Source organism: Apium graveolens, chromosome 9 (genome assembly GCF_009905375.1).
Source record: "Apium graveolens cultivar Ventura chromosome 9, ASM990537v1, whole genome shotgun sequence".
Lineage (NCBI taxonomy): Eukaryota > Viridiplantae > Streptophyta > Magnoliopsida > Apiales > Apiaceae > Apium > Apium graveolens.
In genome coordinates this window covers 19,255,126-19,280,235 of record NC_133655.1, presented here as the reverse complement: position 1 = coordinate 19,280,235, position 25,110 = coordinate 19,255,126, and the positions used below count along the sequence as shown (strand labels likewise).

The window sequence follows — 25,110 nt, the reverse complement described above, 5'->3', positions numbered from 1 at the left end:
CAGTATATTGGGATGAAGTAGGAGAACGCAAAATACTCGGACCTGAATTGGTACAGCAGACAAAGGAAGTTGTTGAAATTATCCAGAAAAGATTAATAGCCGCACAAGATCGTCAGAGGAAATATGCAGACCAATCAAGAAAAGACATGGAATTTGAAGAAGGAAGCTTGGTTTTATTGAAAGTATCACCGTGGAAAGGACTAACGAGGTTTGGGAAGAAAGGGAAGCTAAACCCAAGATATGTCGGACCTTTTAAAATCCTAAAGCGTATTGGCAAAGTAGCTTACGAATTGGCGTTACCTCCGCACATGGAGCACATTCATAATGTTTTTCACATATCAATGCTTAAGAAATATAATCCAGACTCCAGGCATGTAATAGAATATGAGCCAATAGAACTTCAAGCAGATTTATCATATGTAGAGAATCCGATAGAGATTCTAGAGGAAAGAGAGAAAGTATTGAGAAATAAAGTGGTAAAGTTAGTAAGAGTATTGTGGAGAAACCCAAAGGTTGAAGAGTCAACCTGGGAGTTAGAAAGTGATATGAGAGAAAAGTACCCTCATTTGTTTTTTTAGAGATTTTGAGGACAAAATTCTTTTAAGGGGGAAGGATGCAATATCCAGGATATATCGTGTAATTATTTTTGCTATTATATAATTATTATGTGTGTTCAGTATCTATTCTGTGAGCTAATTGTTAAGTGTTATCTGTACTTGAATATTCAAAAATAATATTAATTGAGTATTTTAATTTTTATATGTCCAAAATAAAATATAAATAATTGTCATATCTTCCTAATTATTTTTATGTTGGTTTATGGATTTATAAGAATCATATAAAATTTTTAAAATCTTTTTCCGGGTAATTAAAATCTATTTTATAAAAACGGGAACCAACCGACGTCACCCGTTATTACGTTTTTGGAACCCGAAACTCTTTTGAGAACTTCTTCCTAACCTAATTGTAATATTCCGAGCATATTCCATGTTTCGACTTTTTCGATCCGGCGTACGGTTTGTCCTGCGCGGGTCCCGACGCAACATTTTCGATACAATATTCGTTTCAGTAAATCAATAAAACCCGTATTTTCGATAAACGGGAACTTTTTATTAAACTATCACAATTATCACTTCGTAATACGTGTAACCAAGCGCTGAGACCAAGACCGCAGTACAAATTTTACTGATTTGGATAATTATCCCGAAAACCGATACCGCTTGGATCAGTTTTTACAAATAAACGTACCGTTTTATATCCGGAATGATCCAACGGGATCCTAATTTTCCGTAATTATAAATAGCCTTTTACCGTATTTTATTTCGTATCAAAATCATTTGCAGGCAGATAATTATATAATTTTTAGAGAAAAACCCTAATTTCCTAAAACTGTTCTAAGAATCAAACAACAAAATGAAGGCGTTACCGATCTCTGTTTTCAAAGCTTGAGTAACCAAAACGAAGGATTTGAAGTGTTCTATCAGATTCTGAGCTTTGTTTCACTGCAGAAATCAAGGTTATTTTTCTAAAAATTTATTTATTTTCGAATTTATTTTATTAAAAATATGAATTTTTGTTCGGATGATTGTTTGTATGATTTGATGATTGCATGTTGTAGAGCTTGTTTTCCTGATGATTTTCATATGTCATACGTCTGATTTGGAGTTCAATAACATGTTCAAATTTGAGTTTGATTTTCGAATTTTAAAATTAGGGTTTATAACCCGTATGAATGTTCTTAATTGAAATTTGGGGGTTTCTTATTCTGTGATAGATTGATGTTGTGTTATAGTGGGTTGTGTTCTCTGTGAAATTTGCAATCTAGTCGTATAAGTTTCATGAACCAACGAGGTCTGTAGAGAAGGGAGTTGTGTTTTGAAGTTTTCCGATGTTCGCCGGAAACTGGAAAACTTCACGGCCAAATTCCGGCCAACTCAGGGATTGTTGGGTTGTTTTGATTGCATGATTGTATTCCTGGTAATTTGTAGATGTGATCTGGAGCTTGTGGTAAGGTGAGGAGGTCGGAATCGTGTTCTCCGGCGAACCCACTGTTTTCCGGCGAAGGGCTGGAAAATTACAGTTTAGTACCCCAACTTTTGAAAACGATGCAGTTTGGTTCCTGTAGTTTCCAGAATTTGCAAAAGTTGGATTCCTGTTTTAAAAATGTTTAAAAATCATATTTCCTATTTATTTTTATTATAAAAATTCATTTTTAAATTCTGAAAATTCTAAAAATTATTATTTTAATTCTGAAAATTATTTTTAATTCACAAATAAATCTAAATTAATTAGTTAATTAATTTCAGTTAATTTATAATTGATTAACTGGTCAATTAATTCGAAAATTAATTGATTAATTGATTTAATTAATTATTAATTGATTTTAATTAATTATTTAATTAGATTTAATTATTTAAAAATGATTTAAAAATTCTGAAAAATAGTTTCGAGCTTTAAAATATTATTCTAAATTATTTCCAAGGCTCAATAATTATTCTAAAATTATTTCGGAGCCAGAATTGGCCAACGGAACCCTGTTTATTAACCCGAAATTGATCCAACGACCCGTTTTAATTCCGAAAAATGTTTTAAAAATCATTTTTAAATACCAGAAAGCCTATTTATGACCCGAGACTTCTTTATAAATAATATATCATTGATTACGTGATGTATTATGTGCTATATGTGACTTGTTAATTGACTATCGGTCTATATATTCGGTGTTTACTTGATTATTGCATAACTTTCAATCCGTTAATCGGATTTGGGTAAAACGAAGGGTAGATAGAAGTATGTGTTGAATAGAATTCTATGAGTAAATTATTGATAGATGCTTATGATATGTGAGCAGAAGAGGCAAGACGTAGGAAAGGGAAACAGGTAGTTGAGGAGTAAAACGGTTGTGATTGGAAGCGAGTGCAGTGTAGTAAGCTAATACCAGGCAAGTGTTCTGAACTTTCTCGAGATATTGTAGTACTTGATAATCCTGTGATATTGCAAGTGCTTTGAAGCACAGAAACCTAAATCCTGATTTCAGTTATTGTTCTTGAGCCATGAATCATATTCTTTCTAATCCATTGATTATTGTATACCCAAACAAGAACCACAAATCTACGATACTACTCCACAAATACATACAAACTAAATACCAGACACTGAAATGAACTATTCTATACTCAACCCATGGTATCTTATACTTTGAAAGACCAAATCCTTGAAACCTTGAAACGTTGATTCCTTTGTTATCCAATTCTTTCATTACCCAGCATCCAAGCTTTTAATTTGCCTTATTGATCCTTACAAGGATTGAAACCCTTTCATTGTTAAACATTTATTGTTGTTGATGATTTTAGTTATTGTTTATTATTACATATTCTATTATTATATTAGAATTGGATTGTTTTTATAAAATTGTGGACCAGATTCGTGGTCAGACCATATAATGGTCAAGTTAGGCCAATGTGTGCCTTGGATCCAATAGTTAGAGCAATGCTGTGTGCCTTGCTCGGGGTTAGTGCGTGACTGATCAGCAGCCTAACCTTAGTTTTTAAATTAAAAGTATAATATCCAATTCTAAATTATAATCCATTGTTCACTTGATATCATAATCATATTCACCTGATGATCATTATTCTCAGTTTTGTCATTGTGACTTGCTGAGCTAGTTAGTTCATTCGTGCGATGTTGTTTATATTCTTTCCAGTTAAAAAGGAACCAGTTGGTAAAAAGGATCCCCAGTCCAGCACGAGAGCTAGGGGTTCAGGTTGAGAAAGCTGAGCTAGTAGGCTTCTTTTGGGATAATTTAAGTTTGTAAAAGTTTGTAATAATGTTTAATACTTAGTTTGAGTTTGAAATAGTTGGGATTTGAACGGTTTGTAATATATTAGTGTGTTTGGCTTGTGTGCATACTTTAACCTGTTGCAGTCCGTGGTGGTTGGTAAGTAGGGTCACTGCATATATTATTATTATCTTTATTATTGTTATAAGCAGGTTATAATTAAGGTGTGTGTGTGGACCCCAAACTTCTGACCCGGGTTTGGAGGGTGCCACAAGAATTCACTAGCTTTACTTCTTCAAAATCAACAGACTCAGACAAATCTTCTTATGCAACTGACTAAAGCACAAAGCCTAACTCCTTCACTTGATGATAACATAAAGGGGGAGAGAGAATCAAGTAAGGGGGAGAAAGGACCAACTGAGGGGGAGACACTTCAAGTTCAAATCAGCAAAGTAATTGTACCTTCAATTACTATCTCCAAGCCACCAGTTGCAGATGGTATAGATCTAATCAATGCAGCAGCAGAAAATTTGAAATATGCTGATAAAGGAAAGTTGACTTTGATCAACTGGAAAAAGATTGATGAGGAAATACAGAAAAAGTTTGAATTAGTCAAGGAACCAGTTCAGTCAGCCATCCATCACTCTCATGTCAAGCCAATCAGTGTGAATGAGATGAGCATGAATTATCTGGAGAAAGGACAATCTTCCTGCATCAAGACTACAAAGGCTGAGATAATTCTTAAACCAAGGGCAAACTATCCAAAGTCATCTTTGAAGAGCCCTATGGATACTGTGTATGAGACACCCAAGCCTGATGAAAAGAAGCTTCTGTCAAGATCCATTGTCTTCCATAAAGATCCATCTGATTCAGCCTCAAGAAAGAGAATTACAAAGATATTCAGAAATGGAAAGGAAATTTGTGTGGTAGCTGGACATCCACAATTTGCTCAAGCAAAGAAAGAAGAAAAAGCCAGATTGAAGCAGGAAAAGAGGCAAGTTGCTCTAGATGCAAAGAAGTCTAAACAAAAGAAAGAACAGTTTGCTATCTTGGCCAAGCTACAGGCTGTGAATTCTTCTCAACAAATTCCCTCTCAACCATCTCAAGCTGCTGAATCAAAGAAGAAGATTGAAGAACAGAAGAAATCCCCAAGAAAGAAAGAACTGGCTAGAAGAACAAAAAGGAAACTGGATGTTGTTGACAAGGAATTGGAAGATCAATTTCCTAAGGAATCAACTCAAGCTAAAACTCAAGCATCAAAGCCCTCTGTGGTATTTGAAGACATAAGGGTGGTGGACCCCTACAGGAACATACATGGAGAGCCTATTGTGCCAAAGGATGAGCCAATAGAGTGGGATAAATTACCAATTCCCGACTTCAACTTGCCAATCCTTACTAAGCCAAAAAGGACAAAATCAAGGGCAGTCAAGAAAGTGAAGCTGTCACCTCTCAAATCCAAGTTAGTAGTTAAAGCTCAACCCAAGGTCAACAGGGGAGACTACTTGTACTTATGTGACATCAAAGAATTCTCAGATCTAAACTTTATCTGGAGGAGCTAGATGAAGTAAGGGCAATTGATGCATACAGAAACCTACCTGAAAGGTTGGTGTTCAAGTACAAAGGAGGAAGGGAGATTCAGTGGCCTCTTCACATGATACTTCAAGAAAGCCAAGCTGTGTTGATCAAAGTCTATTCATCCTTCAAGAAAAACTTTGGGTTCAATGTAACTGCAAGAAGATTAGTATTGAAGAAGATTGAAGAGCTAAGGAGTGTTAGAGCCAAAGATGCACTCCCCAAGACTCTTATCATCCCATACACAGGGAGAAGAGTGCATCTAAGGCCCTACTGGCTAATGGAATTCATGGATGACAGGGTGTGAGAAGATTCTTCAGACTAGAAGACCAATTGAGTATCTCTAGCAATGAGACTCTCTTGGAGATGCAAGAAATGCTAGATCTCTCAGAATCTGATGAACTAGAATTCCACAGGCAGCTCCAGAATCAAATTGAAGAAAACAACAGAAAGCTTGGAAGAAGATCCAGACCTTCAAGAAACTAGAAAAATCTGCTCAGGCTAGAGGAGCATCTTGAACTGACTGTGAGCCAAACCTTGTACATTTTGTTTAATTGAAGCACTTTCAGTTTTATCTACTTATCTTTAAAGATATATGTTTAGGATGTTTTATTATCATCAAGTATCTCTTAATTTATGGCTATAATTCCAGTAGACATAAATTGGGGGAGATTGTTGTGAATATGTTGTGTACTTGATGATCACTTAAACAAAACATCTAAGTAGATTTTACTTAGTGAAATAATGTAGCACTCGACGGATAAGAATTATAGTCCTGACGGATAACTCATTATAGTCCCGACGGATGATTAACTTATTATCCATCGAGTGAGTAGCTTATGTAATAATAAGATTGTAGCACAGTGATGTATGCACCTTTGTATAGAATCTGTAGTAACATATAAGTCATGTTGACTTTAACTAGATATGCAGAATAGGTTGATTAATTGTACATAAGCAATGTCTTGTAATTTTGTATAAGTGAAATGAAGTCAAGTGCCAAAATAGCTACCGACGGATGATTAACAAAGCCTTCGACGGATGATCAAATGACTATCAATGGATGTTTAACATAGCAGTCGACGGATGATCAATCAAGTCATCGACGGATGATCTGAAAGTCGACGGATGATTATATCAAGAATTCAAACATCAGTTGAACAGTGAAAGCTGACACACAGCCGTCGAGTTGGATACAAACACATTGTGGAAGCCCATTAACTGGGTAATAGAGGACAAAAAGCAGCAAAGATTAAGACTGTTAGATTTTATATTTGTTCAGTCTGTTTGACTTTGTAATCTTGGTAATATATAAACCAAGAGAGTAGCAAATAGAAAACTAACTGAGATAGCTGAGAAACACAAAAACAGAGAAATCTTTGTAAGCATAATCTTTAGCATTTCCTGTATTCTCAGCAGTTCCATTTGTAAGCAGCTATGAGCATTTCTGCACACAGAGTCCTCTCGATATATTATATATATCTCTGGTGGAATTGTTTAAATCCACCAGAAAGTTTTTAAAGACTCTTGTTTTTAATTACTTATGTTTTGATTCATTCAAGTTTACATTCCGCATTGTGCTAATCAAAACAAATATATCTATAATCGAGTTGAACATTTTTATTTCAAAAAAAAGGTTCAAGAATTTTATTCAACCCCCCTTCTGCTATCTTACTATATTGTTAAGGGACTAACATGGTCCTTCAGGACATGCACCTCCACAAACTGTTTCTAAATCTGAACTAGTCAAGAAGTTTGTACGAGGAGAAGCACCAGTACCTTGGAGTGAAACTCCTCGAGGACAGGAGTGGACTAAGGAATGGAACTCAGTTACCTTCATTCCATCTGAAAAGATTCTTGCTGAGCACTTGGCAAAAGCTGATGAAATGTTAATTAATGATGATTTCAAGATACAGCTTCAAGTCACTGCATTGAGTACTAGACATCTTCAAGGTCTTCATTCAAAAACTCATGCAGAGTTACATAAAATTCAGGAAGAATTGCTCAAGCAAGAAACAGTTAAGAAACTTGAAAAGAAAAGTTTCTTTAAATCTACCTTTGACAGAGTTGCTTACATTGAGAAGACTCAAGAGAAGCAACAGTCTCAGATTGATGATATTTTGAAAAATCAAGCTTCTCAGCAATCTCAACTCGATGAAATCCAAGCCTCAGTGGAATTGCTTGTCTCTCTTCTCTTACCTGCTGATGCCAAAAAGGGGGAGAAAGTAATTAAGTCCAAACGCAAAACTGATCAGACACTGAAGGGGAAGGATGATGAAAAAGATGACCAGGGAAACTCTGGAATGGGTGGAGGTCATGGTCAAGGTAGAAGTTTCTCATCAAGAAAAGCTGAAATCACAAGTCACAGGACAAGTTCTGATGCTGGAAAAAGAATTACTTCTGCTACTGGTAAAAGGATAAGTTCTGATGAACTTTTGGATCTTGATGAAGAAATATCAAGACAGTTATTTCTAAAGGAGAATCTAGGAATGGACTTGGAAAGTCTGATGGAAGAAGAAGCTAGACTTAAATCAGAAAAAGTCAAATCTGAATCTGAAGCTTCTGTTGGTAAAAAGAAACTTCCAAAAGTCAAAGGCATTGTGATAAAAGAAAGAACAAATCTTGAAGCAACCAAGGCTAAATCACAATTGCAGATAGATCCAAGGTCTAAGGGCAAAGAGAAAAATTGGTGAACCTATCAAGGTTTATGTGTCTCCTGTGGATGAAGAAATTACTGTTGAAGATGCTGATCTTGCTCTGACTTCAAGAAAAATTTTTAAGACAACCTCTGACATGGCTCAAGTTGTTCAGAGTAAAGATAGAGTTAGTTCTGATATCTCAAAGAAGCAAGTAACCTCTGACAAGCTCAAGTTAACTTGATATCAGAAGATAAATCAAAGGAAACCTCTGACATTGCTCATGTTAAACCTTCAAAGATACTCCTACCAGGATTCACCAAAGCCAAACAGACTCAACCTCTAAAGACTACTGCAAGTGGTTTTAAAGCAAGAGTGGTTACTGGAAAGGAAGCAAGAGATAAAACTGGATTGGGAAGTGCTGATGAAAGAAGAATACAGAACACAACCAATGATCCAACTTCCTTAAGTGAACCAGGTATTGGAGCAACTCCTGAAAGATTGAATCAACTAGAATCTGTACAGATGGTTTACCATACCTACTTGAAAGAACACATCTTGTTATACTTCATGACAGATGGTAGGGTTTATCATTTAAGGGAAAATGTCATTCCACTGAAGTATTATGAAGAATTGGAACATGTATTATTCTTACTTCAAGTGAATGACAAAATAACAGAAAGTGCTGCAAACTATTTGAAGAATCAGATTCAGAGACAGAAAAGGCTTTATTTTGTTAAGTCTGACAGCACATATCTTCCAAAGTACAGAGATCACAAGGGTGATATTGTTAAGATGAAGCCTAACTCTGCTAAGATTATAACTACCTTTCTGGGTTACAGGGCTGTGGAATTCAATCTTGAGTCTGACAAGGCGTATTTGATCAGACTGGATCAGGACATAAAAAAAGCCAAAATTAATGATCTCAGGGCTGCAATCTTTCAAACTGGTGAAGATTCTGCAGAACTTAAAGATGTTAAAAGGAGGATGATTGATGAACTAAGATATGCTGAGAGATATTTGTTAAAGAACTATCTCAGAACAACTCCTGACATCAGAGAGATCAGAAGATGAAGCCAAGTCAAGATCTACAACTGCTCGAATTCTGATATAAATACAGACTTAAGTTGTTATCAGAAGTTTTAATTGGTAAAGCTTTAAGGACTGTATGTTGTAGTTATCTAGTCAAATTCTCATGCATTTGTAATTATTGTTTTTGACATCATCAAATATCTGTTAACTTGTATATTATGCTAATTTACAAGTTGGGGGAGATTGTTAGATATATTTGATAATGTCATGTCTAATATGATTTATGTTTAGTTTTCAGATCTTACTTAAACAGGATAAATCAGTACTTAACTGAAATCAGCACTTATACTGAAATCAGAACTTAAGTCGTCAATATTTAAGGTTCAAGAGATATTTATCAGAAGATAATATCAGGACTTGAAGGAAACGTTCAGATAATAAGGAAGGCAGCTGATTTACAGGAAGAGAAGATCGAGACAAACATAAGAAGAGATATGCATGAAGAAGGAATTCTATGAAGAATAGAATACTTGGAAGAAAAGATATCTGATAGATATATTTTAGGAAGCAGAATTATATTCCATATCAATTAGTGATTATCTTGTAACTGTGTAGTATATAAACACAGACATAGAGTTTACACTATAAGTGTTATCATTAATCGAGAAGATTATGCATTGTAACCCTAGCAGCTCTCGTGATATTTGTTCATCACTGAGAGAGGACAGTTCCATCTGTAACAGAGTTTATTGTTTTGAATAAAGTTTGTTTTCTGTTACTTGAGTTATTAAAGTTCGATTTGATTGTGCTATACACTGTATTCAGCCCTCTACAGTGTGTGTGACCTAACATAAATAACAATTATCTTAATAAAGATAAATATAAGTAACAATCAAGAAATCATTTGTTAATCCCGTTAAAGTAAAATCATTTTTTACAAAAAATTGAAATGTGTTAGTTTGATTTAAAATATTTTTGAATAGATAATTTTATTTTTATCTTATAAAATAAAATACACATTTAAATGATATTTAGGTATAAATATTACATGTATTTTATTTATTTTAAAAAATTTAGAGTACATCAATTCTATAAAATATAAAAGTAAGGAAGAAATATAATAATAATAATAATAATAATAATAATAATAATAATAATAATAATAATAATAGTAATAATAGTAATAATAATTGCTAAAGTGTAGATCTAATAGATCTAATAATTTATTAGGTGCTAAAGTGTAGATATAATATATTTATATTTCATTTATTCTGTTATACTATTATAATAGCTAATAATTTGTATAACAAACACAATGGATAACTAATTAAGAAATTGAACCATATATACATATTTTTAAATGATATAAAATATTATTAATAAAAGTATTATATTATATATATAATATAAGTAATAATTATCTTAATAAAGATAAATATAAGTAACAATCAAGGAATCATTTGTTAATCCCATTAAAGTAAAAATCATTTTGTTACAAAATATTGAAATGTGTTAGTTTGATTTAAAATATTTTTGAATAGATAATTTCATTTTTATCTTATAAAATAAAATACAAATTTAGATGATATTTAGGTATAAATATTACATGTGTTTTATTTATTTTAAAAAATTTAGAGTACATCAATCCTATAAAACATAAAAGCAAGGAAGAAATATAATAATAATAATAATAAAAATAATATTAATTACATGAAATTTTTATATTATGAATTTTAGAATACACGTGTTCTTAATAGTTATATTAATATATTAATCACAAATCTCCATAAGTAATAGAAAAACCAAACCCACTCTTGAAATGAAGTGGATCTAACAAAATAATATAAAAAGTATATATATTTAGATATATTCAAATTATTATTTTTGTAAAGTCAAAAATGAAATAGTTCAGTTGTAAATAAGTTTAAAAATAGTTTATTTAGAAAAAATAAAGAATTGTCATGTCTAGTTTAACATTATATTGAGTAAAAACAATAAAATTTTTAATATTTGTTAATTTCAAAGTACAATATATTTATTTTATTTATTCTATTATACTATTATAATAGTTAATAAATTGTATAACAAACACAATAAATAAGTAATTAAGAAATTGAATTATAAATATATATTTTTTAAATGATATAAAATAATAAAACAATTATTATTATATATATGTGTGTGTGTGTGTGGGGTTGTTTGTAATACAAGAAACAATTATCTTGATAAAAATAAAAATAAATAATAAATAAGAAATTATTTGTTAATCGGGTTAGAATAATATCATTTTTTTACAAAGAATTGAAATGTGCAAGTTTTATTTAAAATATTGTTGAATAGATAATTTCTTTTTTTAAGTTATAATATAAAAAAACATATTCAGATTATATTTAGGTATAAATATTACATGTATTTTGTTTATTTTAAAAAATTAAATTTAGAGTACATCATCAATCCCATAAAACATAAAAATGACAAATAAATGTAATAATAATAATAATAATAATAATAATAATAAAACTATTATAATTTTAAATTACATGTATTATATTATTCATTTATTCTAATATTCCATTTTAGTACTTAATAATTTGTATAACAAACACAATAGATAATTAATTAAAAAATTAAACCATTATTACACATTATAAAATGATATAAAATTATATTAAAAAAATTATATTTATATAATACAAGCAACTATTATTTTAATAAAAATAAATCTAAGTAAGAATTAATGAAATATTTGTTAATCGGGTTAAAGTCGATCATTTTTTTAAAAAAATAATTGGAATGGGCGAGTTTGATTAAAAAAACTGTAAGAAAATCATTTTAATTTTTATCATATAAAATAAGGAAAATATTGAAATTATATTTTGGTATATATATTACAGGCATTTTGTTTCATTTTGTAAAAGGGGTAAATTACGGATTGTCTTTTGACAAATTTAGAGTACATAAAATTTTATAAAATATAAAAATTAGGAAGAAATATAATAATAACTTAAAAAACTATTATAATTCAAAATAGAAAAACAAGTTAATAAAATATATATAAAAGTACTATCACAAAAAAATGTAAAGTATTTTTTTTCAAAATCAGTGCTAAAACCGAAAAATTATGAAATATTGGTAAAATGCAAACAACAAATGATAAGTGGCATTTTATACCACTTAGAACGTCTTAAAATGGCTTAAATTGGTGTCTTGAAATCAAGTATTTTGTGTATTTGATGCGTTTTTCTAGTGTTTATGCATTTCAGGGTATTAGTTGCATTTCGGAGAAGGAATCATCAAGAATAAGCCTTGGCATGTGTTCACCATTGCGAGAGGAAAAGAACGGGCAGATTACGGCGAAGAAACGGAGCAAACCTGGAAATTTTCCAGTAGGGTCCTACGCGCCCGCGCAGCAATGCTGAGCGGCCGCGCAGCAATGCTGAGCGGCCGCGCAGCAGCCTTGCGCGCCCGCGCAGAAATGCTGAGCGGCCGCGCAGGGTCGGGGAAAAAGATATATTATTTTAGACTTCTACTTCTGTTTGGCTTCCAACTTCTATGTAATCTGAGTTTTATGGGACTATTATATAGGTAGATTTGAGACGTTTTTCATAGAGTATTAAGAGGAGATTATGTTTTAGATTGTGTTTTGCAAGAAGCGAAGGAGATAAGGAAGAAGACCGATTTAGCACACAGCAGCGAAGAGGAAGCATATATTCTTGTGATTCTTGTTTCGTTGTAACGTTGGATGCTAGTTTTCTTGCTTTGACTTATTTACTCTTGTGACGTACTCTGTTTTAATATAATTAGTTTAGTTATTATTTTCTTGTGTTTGTTTATCATGATTTCATATGAACCCATGATGGCGATAAGTTCTATTATGGGCTAATCGTGATCATGGGGTTGCAACGGATTTATTATAGAATTCTTTAGTTAATTGTTTAATACTTTAGTATGTGATGATTGCATGATATCTAGTATTGGTTGTGCGTATTCGTCTTATGTGCGTTGCGAACATATAAGATAGAGTGTTAATCTCTTGTGAAGCGACGGTGGATCTTGAGATTTAGAACTTGCCATGCTAGCATAGGTTCATGTACGTTGTGCATGATTAGTGGGTAACTCTAACAGTTTTATTTGCCCTATGTAATCAAAAAGGAATAACTTGTGCTTAAATCGTTGTGTTGTCAATTTCTGTAGACATATAGGAACTCAACATAATTGATGACTATTCAACTTCTATCTTAATTGTGGATGCTTGGTAGAATGGTATTAGTACAATGAAAGTTGGCTTTTATCAGTTTCGTGTTATTCGATTAATATCATCACTGTCACATGCTAAAGGTAATAACTATGGCTATAGAAGGAAGTAATAATGAAGTTGTGATCTCATGAGTGTTTTATTATTGATAAATTGAAGTGTTAGTTAAGTGGTTAATTAAGTAGTTAATTATAGTTAATATTTAATCAACAATTTTAAGTGTTATCTTAACATTGAGAAGTAATCATACATTGGTGAGTGAGTTGAATTAGACAATAACTTAGTCTGAGTCTCTGAGGGAACGAACTAGAAAGTATTCTATATTACTTGCGAACGCGTATACTTGCGTGAATATTAGTGCGTGATTTCGCCCTAACAAGTTTTTGGCGCCGCTGCCGGGGACTCGGCGTATTTGTTTAGTTTATGTACTTACCATCATTGATCATTAGGACTCAATGATTAGGACGTAGTAGTTAATTACTCTTTTCGGTTGTGTTTCAGGTACTTTAGCAAACGTTGATGCAAACTCGTTCTCGTGCTCGCAAGAGGACCTTAGATACAGCTGAAGGAAAAGACGAAGTTATTGATACTCCAGAGAAGTTAGATTTTGAGGATTCGGATTCAGGAACTGAGCAGAAAGAACCAGTAAACATGGGAGATCGTATTGTTCAAGCTGATCCAGCTCTTATGGATTTTTCTCGGCCTAAAATTGATGACATTCAGTCAAGCATCCTTCATCCGGCTATTCAAGCTAACACCTTTGAAATCAAGTCGGGCACTATTCAGATGGTGCAGAATTCTGTTTTTTTTGGAGGAGCGGCAACTGAAGACCCCAACATGCACATAAGGAATTTTGTCGAGATCTGCAGCACTTTTAAGTATAATGGCGTGACTGATGAGGCTATCAAGTTGAGGCTTTTCCCATTCTCACTGAGGGATAAAGCTAAAGACTGGTTACATTCTGAACCAGCTGGGTCAATCACTACGTGGCAAGATCTTGCGCAAAAGTTTCTGGTGAAGTTTTATCCAATGGCAAAGACTGCTGCTATGAGGAGTGCTCTTACTCAATTTGCGCAGCAACCTACAGAATCTATGTGCGAGGCTTGGGAACGCTACAAGGAAATGTTGAGAAAATGTCCACATCATGGAATGCCGGATTGGATGGTAATCACTGGTTTTTATAATGGTTTGGGGGCCCAATCTCGGCCCATGCTCGATGCAGCAGCTGGAGGCGCCTTATGGGCTAAAAGCTATACTGAGGCGTATAATCTTATCGAGACGATGGCTGCAAATGAGCATCAAAACCCAACTCAGAGGATGACGTCAGGCAAGATAGCAGGTATTCTGGAAGTTGATGCAGCCATCGCTATTGCAGCCCAGCTCCAAGCGCTATCAATGAAGGTTGATTCTCTGGCTACGTATGGAGTTAATCAAATAGCTATGGTTTGTGAGCTTTGTGCAGGTTCTCATGCTACGGATCAGTGTTCTCTTGTCAATGAATCTGTTCAGTATGTGAATAATTATCAGCGACAACAGCAGCCTGTGCCAGTGACCTATCATCCTAACAACAGAAATCATCCAAATTTCAGCTGGGGGAATAATCAGAATGCTATTCAGCCACCATATCAGCAAGGAGTAAGTAAACAGTTTAACCCACCTGGATTCCAGCAACCACAGCAGTATGCTACAAGGCAATCATATTCTCAACCGGGAAGTGCAGTTGCACCTACTAGTGCTGATTTTGAGGAACTTAAGCTGTTGTGCAAGAGTCAGGCGGTTTCTATCAAGACCTTGGAAAATCAAATCGGTCAATTAGCCAATGCAGTGCTCAATCGTCAACCTGGCACTCTTCCCAGTGACACAAAAGTACCAGGCAGGAAGGAAGCCAAAGAGCAAGTCAAGGCTATTACCTTAAGATCTGGAAAAGTAGCTGATGCTGAAAAGGCAAAAGAAGTCGAAGCTGAAGTTAGGGATGAAGAATCTAAGCAAAAGGAGAAAGCGGCGGAACCAAGGAAGACTACTGTTGAACACACTCTGCCTGAGGCTAATACAGGGGAGAAAGAGCTCTATCCTCCACCACCTTTTCCTAAGAGATTGCAGCAACAAAAGCTGGATAGACAGTTCGGGAAGTTTCTGGAGGTGTTCAAGAAACTTCACATCAATATACCTTTCGCTGAGGCTCTGGAACAAATGCCTAGTTATGCGAAGTTTATGAAGACTATTCTTTCAAGAAAGGTGAAACTGGATGACCTTGAAACTGTTGCTCTCACGGAAGAATGCAGCGCTGTTCTGCAGCAAAAGTTACCACCAAAACTGAAAGATCCGGGAAGCTTCACCATTCCTTGCACCATTGGCAATCTAACTTTGGACAAGTGCCTTTGTGATTTGGGAGCAAGCATTAATCTGATGCCCTTGTCGATCTTTAAAAAGCTGGATCTGCCTGATCCAAAACCCACATACATGTCGCTACAATTGGCTGACCGTTCCATTACTTACCCAAGGGGCATAGTTGAGGATGTGCTCGTCAAGGTGGATAAGCTCTTCTTTCCTGCAGATTTTGTTATTCTGGATTTTGAGGAAGATAAGAAGATTCCCATAATCTTGGGGAGGCCTTTCTTGGCTACTGGCCGTACCTTGATAGATGTGCAAAAAGGGGAACTTACTATGCGGGTCCAAGATCAGGATGTGACCTTCAACGTATTCAAGGCAATGAAATTCCCTACAGAAGATGAGGAGTGTTTACAAGTGGATGTGATTGATTCCGCAGTTACTTCGGAACTCGATCACATGCTAATGTCTGATGCATTGGAAAAGGCCTTAGTGGGGGATTTTGACAGCGATGATGAAGATAGCAACGAGCAATTACAATATCTGAACGCTTCTCCATGGAAGCGAAAGCTCGACATACCATTTGAATCTCTTGGTACTTCTGACCTTAAGAATGCTGAAGGGAAGCTCAAACCATCAATAGAGGAAGCACCTAACTTGGAGCTTAAACCATTACCTGAACACTTGAGGTATGCTTTTTTAGGTGATTCATCTACGTTACCTGTTATTATTTCAGCTGACCTTTCAGGTAGTGAGGAAGATAAGCTCTTAAGGATTTTGAGAGAATTCAAATCGGCTATAGGATGGACCATAGCAGACATCAAGGGGATAAGTCCTTCATATTGTATGCATAAAATTCTGCTAGAGGAAGAAAGTAAGCCAACTGTGGAACAGCAACGAAGACTGAATCCCATCATGAAGGAGGTGGTGAAGAAAGAAATTCTGAAATGGCTAGATGCAGGCATCATTTATCCTATTTCTGACAGCTCGTGGGTGAGCCCCGTACAATGTGTACCTAAGAAAGGAAGTATCACTGTGGTCGAAAATGAAAAGAATGAGCTCATCCCTACTCGAACAGTTACAGGATGGAGAGTATGAATGGATTATAGGAAATTGAACAAAGCCACAAGAAAGGATCACTTCCCTCTCCCATTCATTGATCAAATGCTTGACAGATTGGCGGGACATGAGTATTTTTGTCTTCTGGATGGTTATTCCGGGTATAATCAGATTTGTATTGCACCAGAGGATCAGGAAAAGACTACCTTCACTTGTCCATTTGGCACATTTGCTTTTCGTAGAGTTTCGTTTGGGTTATGTGGCGCCCCGACCACCTTTCAGAGATGTATGATGGCTATATTCTCTGACATGATTGGAAATAACGTCGAAGTGTTCATGGATGACTTCTCCGTCTTTGGACACTCATATGATGAATGCTTGAATAATCTGCGCGCCGTACTCAAAAGATGCGTGGAAACTAATTTGGTGCTTAATTGGGAGAAATGTCATTTTATGGTGCATGAAGGCATTATCCTTGGGCATAAGGTCTCTAGCAAAGGTCTGGAGGTGGACAAGGCCAAGGTGGGAGTCATTAAAAATCTTCCCCCACCTAATTCGGTGAATCCGTAGTTTTCTCGGTCATGCGGGTTTTTATCGTCGATTCATCAAGGACTTTTCAAAGATATCTAAGCCGTTGTGCAATTTACTTGAGAAAGATGTGCCTTTTAAATTTGATGATGAATGTTTGGCAGCATTCGAAACTCTCAAGGAGAGTTTAATCACGGCACCAGTTATTACAGCACCAGATTGGACAGAACCGTTTGAGATGATGTGTGATGCGAGTGATTATGCGGTAGGTGCAGTTCTGGGACAGCGCAAGAAAAATCTCTTCCATGTGGTCTACTATGCGAGTAAAACTTTAAATGGGGCCCAATTGAACTACACCACTACTGAGAAGGAGCTTTTGGCTATAGTCTTTGGCTTTGAGAAATTTCGATCTTATCTGCTTGGTACGAAAGTGACAGTATTCACTGATCATGCAGCTATTCGCTATCTGGTTTCTAAGAAGGATTCGAAGCCGAGACTCATTCGTTGGGTGCTTTTACTTCAAGAATTTGAGTTAGAGATCAAAGATAGAAAAGGTACTGAGAATCAAGTAGCTGACCATCTCTCTAGGTTGGAGAATCCCGATTCTACTTCACAAGATAGAACGTTAATCAATGAATCTTTTCCGGATGAGCAGTTGTTTGCAATTCAGGAGGAAGAACCATGGTTTGCAGATATTGTAAACTATCTTGTCAACAATATAATACCTCCTAATTTGACATCCGCGCAAAAGAAGAAGTTTATGCATGAGGTGAAGTGGTATATGTGGGATGAACCATATTTGTTTAGACAGGGAGCTGACCAGATCATCAGGAGATGTATCCCGTTCTGTGAGACGGAGGGGATATTACGAGACTGCCATTCCACGGTTTATGGTGGACACTATGGAGGTGAGAAGACGGCAGCTCGTATTCTGCAAGCAGGTTTTTTCTGGCCTACCTTGTTCAAGGATGCTCATCAGTTTGTTTTAAGGTGTGATCGTTGCCAAAGAGTGGGAAATTTGTCAAGGAAGGATGAGATGCCATTAAATGTGATACTTGAAGTCGAGGTCTTTGATGTATGGGGAATCGATTTCATGGGGCCTTTTATCTCATCTTGCAATAATCAGTACATCTTGCTGGCAGTCGATTATGTCTCAAAATAGGTCGAAGTTAAAGCTTTACCGACAAATGATGCAAAGGCAGTGCTAAATTTTCTTCATAAGCAAATTTTCACAAGGTTTGGAACACCTCGGGTAATCATAAGTGATGAAGGATCGCATTTTTGCAACCGTAAGTTCACTTCTATGATGCAGCGTTATAATGTGAATCATCGAGTAGCTACTGCCTATCATCCGCAAACAAATGGTCAAGCGGAAGTGTCTAACAGAGAGATAAAGCGCATTCTAGAGAAGGTTGTTTGTCCGTCAAGGAAGGATTGGTCTTTAAAGCTCGATGAAGCTGTTTGGGCTTACAGAACAGCATACAAAACTCCACTTGGGATGTCACCGTTTCAGTTGGTGTACGGTAAGGGATGTCATCCACCGGCGGAGCTTGAGCATAAGGCCTACTGGGCATTGAAGAAATTGAACCTGGATTTAGATGCAGCTGGTAAGAAAAGAATGCTTCAGCTTAATGAACTTGATGAATTTCGACTTCAAGCGTACGAGAATAACAAAATGTATAAAGAAAAGGTGAAGAGGTGGCACGATAGGAAGCTACATCCTAAGTTATTTGTGCCAGGGCAACAAGTTCTGTTATTCAACTCTCGGCTCCGACTTTTTCCTGGGAAGTTGAAATCAAGGTGGTCTGGACCTTTTATTGTCAAAACTGTGTTTCCACATGGAGCGGTGGAAATTTTTGAGAATGATTCGGACCAAGCATTCAAGGTTAACGGTCAGCGGTTGAAGCACTACTATGGGGACATGGCAAACCGAGAGGTGGTTAGTGCCATGTTGTTGACTACGTGAGAAAGGTACGGAACGTCAAGCTAATGACGAAAAAGAAGCGCTGCGTGGGAGGCAACCCATGAATTGTTGTTACAGGAACCCTTAGAAGTTAATAACCTATCCAAAAACACAAAAAAATCAGAAAACAGGGGCTGAAAAAAAAAATTCCAGAGACCCTCTGCGCGCCCGCGCAGCTATGCTGAGCGACCGCACAGCTTGCTGCGCGCCCGCGCAGAAATGCTGAGCGGCCGCGCAGGGGTCGAGTTCCAGAAATTTTTTTTACAGTTCAGAAAAAAAAAAAAAACAAAAACACACAAAAAAACCCATCACAGCCCATAAACCCACGAATTCTTTTCCCATTACCCCATGATTTTATCCCTCAACCCCACTCCTAATCTAATTTAACCTACTCCACACCCTATATATACATACATCCATCCCACATATCTCCCACAAACTTCCTACACTTAAACCCTCGCATAAACATCAAAAATCAGTTCTTACACACTTTTATTCACAAATCAATGGCACCCAAGAGAGCACGCACTATTGACAGCAGCAACACAGTTCCTACTGCTGATTCATCAAAGGGTACTGCTGCAAGGCCTCGGTTAACTGACAGAGCCGCGGAGGAGGAGTACACTAGGCTGTTGGGGAAGCCAATTCTGAAGGAGAGGGGGTTTTTACCATCAGGGAGGGATGGTGAGTTGTTGCCCATGATTGCAGAGAAGGGGTGGATAGCTTTTTGTGAGTCACCCGAAGCAGTACCGATGAGTGTTGTTCGCGAGTTCTACGCGAACGCGAAGGCTGAAAAGAATGGGTTTTCTGTAGTTCGTGGGCTGACGGTTGATTATCATCCTGCGGCGATTCGCCGTGTGATTGGACAGCGAGAGAGGAAGCCCGAGGAGGAGAACTGGAATGAAAAGACTGCTGAGGATTTTGACTTGGATTTGATTTGTGCGACTCTCTGTCGACCGGGCACAGTTTGGAACCGCAGTCCAACCAATAATGAGTATCGTCACTTTCCGGCGATCGTCATGAACAGGTATGCCCGTGCATGGAATGCATTTATATGTGCTAATATTTTGCCTTCTTCACATGCACACGAGGTCACAGTTGAGAGAGCACAGTTGTTGTGGGGAATTCTGAATGAGGAATACTATGTGGACCTTGGTGAGTTTATCTACCAAGGAATTCTGAAGTTTTTGAGGGGAGCAAAGCATATGAACATTCCTTATGCATCCACGGTTACAAAGCTATGCAGAGCAGTAGGAGTGAACTGGTCGGCTCATGAGCAGTTGCAGTTGCCAGCAGCTCCGATAGATTCTGGCACTCTGAATGGGATGCAGGAGTGGACCGGTGGTGAGCCTGAGGAGCATGGGCTGGGTTATCGTCTTCCAGGAGGGCGTCCAGCACGAGGTGCTACTATGGCCAGGCCAGGGCGTGGTGAGGCTAGTTCTTCGAGAGCTCAGGAGGGTGCTGGGATGGGTGATGCCCAGTATAGGAGGCTTTCACGGCGGATGGATGCCATGTATGAGACGCAGAGCAGGTTTGCTCAGGAGCTCACCCTTGCGTTAGGGACTGCTTTTCGAGGCCTTGGAGCTGATATCCAGTGGCCAGTTTTTGGTGAGGACTCTGCATACCCGCCGCCTGATACTCCACCCACTGAGGGTGATGATGATGATGACTCCGAATAGGTATACCCTGTGTTCCTTTCTACTACCTTCACTGGGGACAGTGAAGATTTTAAGTTTGGGGGTGGTAGTTAAGGAATATTTTGTGTGTGTCATATAGCTGCATATTCATGATAGTTAGTTCATATAGTTGCATAATTTTTTCCATATAGTTTTTTTTTATATATAGCTTTATTTGTTTGTCATATCATATAGCTCATGCATATACCATGATCCCTTTTGCAATGATTTATCGACTGAATTGTGATATTGATGCGAGTGTAGTGATAGCATTAAAGTGATATTAAGTTGTGTAGGTTGATATGCATGCTAGAAGCACTTGTATTGTCACTAAGTCTTAGAGAATGCTTAAGGACTAGATTGTTGTTATGATCTGATTATTTTCGAGGATAATCTATTTATTATACTTAGAATTTGATAATAGGTTCTTAGTGGTAAAGGCATGAAAAAGAAAAAAATGGAGTAAAAATGGAATTTGTTGCTAGTTGTGGCTAGGCGTCAAATGGCTAGTAGCCGGCTCGCATGTTATGCGAGTAGTCTAGGGTTGAGCAAGATGGAGCGAAACGCACTTGCTCAGAGTTATTAAAAAAAAAAATTGCATAATTGATCAAGAGTGGGCTCTTTGGTATTCGAGTTATTAAGTTCTTAGGGGACTTTGTGCCTAGTGACCTAAGGCTTTTAGAGTCTGGGATCCGCTAACCTAACGCTCGTTATATGGATACCATTGCATAAGTCTTTTGTGGACCTCACTCATTGCACGGTCAAATAAGCATTTGAGTTGTAAATAAAAAGCACGATTCCGTAGTAAGCTCCAGAGTTCTTGTAGTGTTGTATATCACTTTGTGCCTAGAATTTTTATTCTTTGTATAATCGTAGGATTGTCTTGAGGATAGTCTAGTCATAGTAATTGGTCTAGTTCCAAAGCATATCTGTTAAGCATTTGCACACACCACGTTTCTGGCGGTATGTCCGTTTGTATGAGTTTATTGATCTTTAGTGTCTAACTGAATTCGTTGAGACGTGGCAATTTGGTTGGTTAATTGTAGTAAGGGGGATCGTTGCATTTTCATATAGATTGCATTTATGCATATTTTTATTTGTTTTTGAGTCTGTGACGCTTGAGGACAAGCATCGATTTAAGTTTGGGGGTGTGATAAGTGGCATTTTATACCACTTAGAACGTCTTAAAATGGCTTAAATTGGTGTCTTGAAATCAAGTATTTTGTGTATTTGATGCGTTTTTCTAGTGTTTATGCATTTCAGGGTATTAGTTGCATTTCGGAGAAGGAATCATCAAGAATAAGCCTTGGCATGTGTTCACCATTGCGAGAGGAAAAGAACGGGCAGATTACGGCGAAGAAACGGAGCAAACCTGGAAATTTTCCAGTAGGGTCCTGCGCGCCCGCGCAGCAATGCTGAGCGGCCGCGCAGCAGCCTTGCGCGCCCGCGCAGAAATGCTGAGCGGCCGCGCAGGGTCGGGGAAAAAGATATATTATTTTAGACTTCTACTTCTGTTTGGCTTCCAACTTCTATGTAATCTGAGTTTTATGGGACTATTATATAGGTAGATTTGAGACGTTTTTCATAGAGTATTAAGAGGAGATTATGTTTTAGATTGTGTTTTGCAAGAAGCGAAGGAGATAAGGAAGAAGACCGATTTAGCACACAGCAGCGAAGAGGAAGCATATATTCTTGTGATTCTTGTTTCGTTGTAACGTTGGATGCTAGTTTTCTTGCTTTGACTTATTTACTCTTGTGACGTACTCTGTTTTAATATAATTAGTTTAGTTATTATTTTCTTGTGTTTGTTTATCATGATTTCATATGAACCCATGATGGCGATAAGTTCTATTATGGGCTAATCGTGATCATGGGGTTGCAACGGATTTATTATGGAATTCTTTAGTTAATTGTTTAATACTTTAGTATGTGATGATTGCATGATATCTAGTATTGGTTGTGCGTATTCGTCTTATGTGCGTCGCGAACATATAAGATAGGGTGTTAATCTCTTGTGAAGCGACGGTGGATCTTGAGATTTAGAACTTGCCATGCTAGCATAGGTTCATGTACGTTGTGCATGATTAGTGGGTAACTCTAACAGTTTTATTTGCCCTATGTAATCAAAAAGGAATAACTTGTGCTTAAATCGTTGTGTTGTCAATTTCTGTAGACATATAGGAACTCAACATAATTGATGACTATTCAACTTCTATCTTAATTGTGGATGCTTGGTAGAATGGTATTAGTACAATGAAAGTTGACTTTTATCAGTTTCGTGTTATTCGATTAATATCATCACTGTCACATGCTAAAGGTAATAACTATGGCTATAGAAGGAAGTAATAATGAAGTTGTGATCTCATGAGTGTTTTATTATTGATAAATTGAAGTGTTAGTTAAGTGGTTAATTAAGTAGTTAATTATAGTTAATATTTAATCAACAATTTTAAGTGTTATCTTAACATTGAGAAGTAATCATACATTGGTGAGTGAGTTGAATTAGACAATAACTTAGTCTGAGTCTCTGAGGGAACGAACCAGAAAGTATTCTATATTACTTGCGAACGCGTATACTTGCGTGAATATTAGTGCGTGATTTCGCCCTAACAACAAACAACTTTGCAATTTTGATCAAACTCCAAAATATTAAGAAAATAAAATATATAAATAAAATAAAAAAAGTTACGTAAACATATTATGTAGACTATAATTACATATTATTAAATAATATAAAATAATATGAAAAGTATTATATTATATATAATACAAGAATTATTTTGATTTAAAATATTTGTGAGTAAGTAATTTTTATTTTTATTTTATAAAATAAGAAACACATTTCAAATTATATGAAATACTAATATTAAGAGGATTATTTAATTAGTAGGAAAAATACATAGATAAATTGTGAGATGAAAGATTATATGATTTTAGGAAGGGAAAATGGTATCACACAAAAGTAAAAAATATTTAATGATACAATATAGAAGTAAAAACATTTAATGGTACTTAATGAAAAAAGTCAATTTTATAATAGTATAATTCATAATTTTATAACAATTCTATTAGATGGATAGATCTTATTGTAACTCTTTAGTTTTGATGATCACAACACAGCAAGCTTCAGAATAACAGCAAGCCAAGATGCACAGTCCAGATTCAACAAGGAAGTCGAATTTCATGGAGATTTTATAAGATCTTCATATATAAGGACTTCTCTAATATAATAAACGTGCATGATATATAGAGAGCTCAATTATAAAATATTTTTACTCATTCAAATTGATTTCCTAAAGAATAGGAGTTTGTTTTTCTTTCAAACTCTATCTTCTATCTTCTGATTAAAACGTTTTATACTCTACAAAATAGAAGAGATATTTTCTGGACTTTGAACATCTTTGTTTCTCTTCTATCTAACGTACACATGAACGTTGGAAACCATCCCAACGATCTTAAACGGTAGAATTGGATTCTAGCCGTTGTAATTTGTTGAGAATGACGTTAATGTGTGGTTATATATGTGGTTTCTTGCAGTTTTATGACTAACAACTTTGCAAGCAAGAACACATACAACTCCTGATCTTTATTGATTTCAAAATACTCTCGAGCTCCTAATTATATACACGTATATTATTGAAGAGAGTCTATAGTTTGAGTTGTAAACTTTATCACTGATTTGTATTGTTCAAATTGTATTGATTAGTTGCTGGATAAGTTGGCTAGGGAAATAAGGGTCTAGTGGTACTTGCTAGAGGAGTTTGTACTACGGGGTAGTATAGTACTTAGAGAGCAGGTTCTTAAACAGGGTTTCAGCAAGTCATTATCAGGGAGATATATTGTTGTATCTTGTAGTTGTAACCTTCATTGATCAATAATATATTCTCTTACCAAGTTGGTAAGGACTAGGACGTAGACCATGGGGGCTTAGGGGTCGAACCTGGCTAAAATTCTTGTGTGTTCAATTTACTTTTCTGCATTGCATTTAGTCATCTCAGCTTACTATCATTGTTAGATTATAGTTCAGTTGGTAAAATCTCAGTAAGCTATTATCGGGTAAAAATTTAAAAGTAATCCTAGTTAGCCATAATCACCTATTCACCCCCTCTAGGTGTAATTTCACTTATACCACTCACAAAAGCAAACAAACAGGGTACTATTTGTAATTTCCCTAAAAAATTAGGAAGAAATATAAATTATTAAAGTACGATGACAATTAAGTGTAAAGATTATTTTTTCAAAATCATTACTAGACCCAAAAAATTATAAAATATTATTACAAA

The 25,110-nt window shown here is 35.8% G+C and overlaps 1 non-coding gene across 1 annotated transcript; it reads right to left on the bottom strand.

Moving 5' to 3' along the window:
* Positions 1-14,317: 14,317 nt before the first annotated feature.
* LOC141687760 (small nucleolar RNA R71) lies at positions 14,318-14,424 on the bottom strand. Its single transcript, XR_012561244.1, has one exon. It is a non-coding gene; the product is annotated as a small nucleolar RNA R71 (small nucleolar RNA).
* Positions 14,425-25,110: the final 10,686 nt, after the last annotated feature.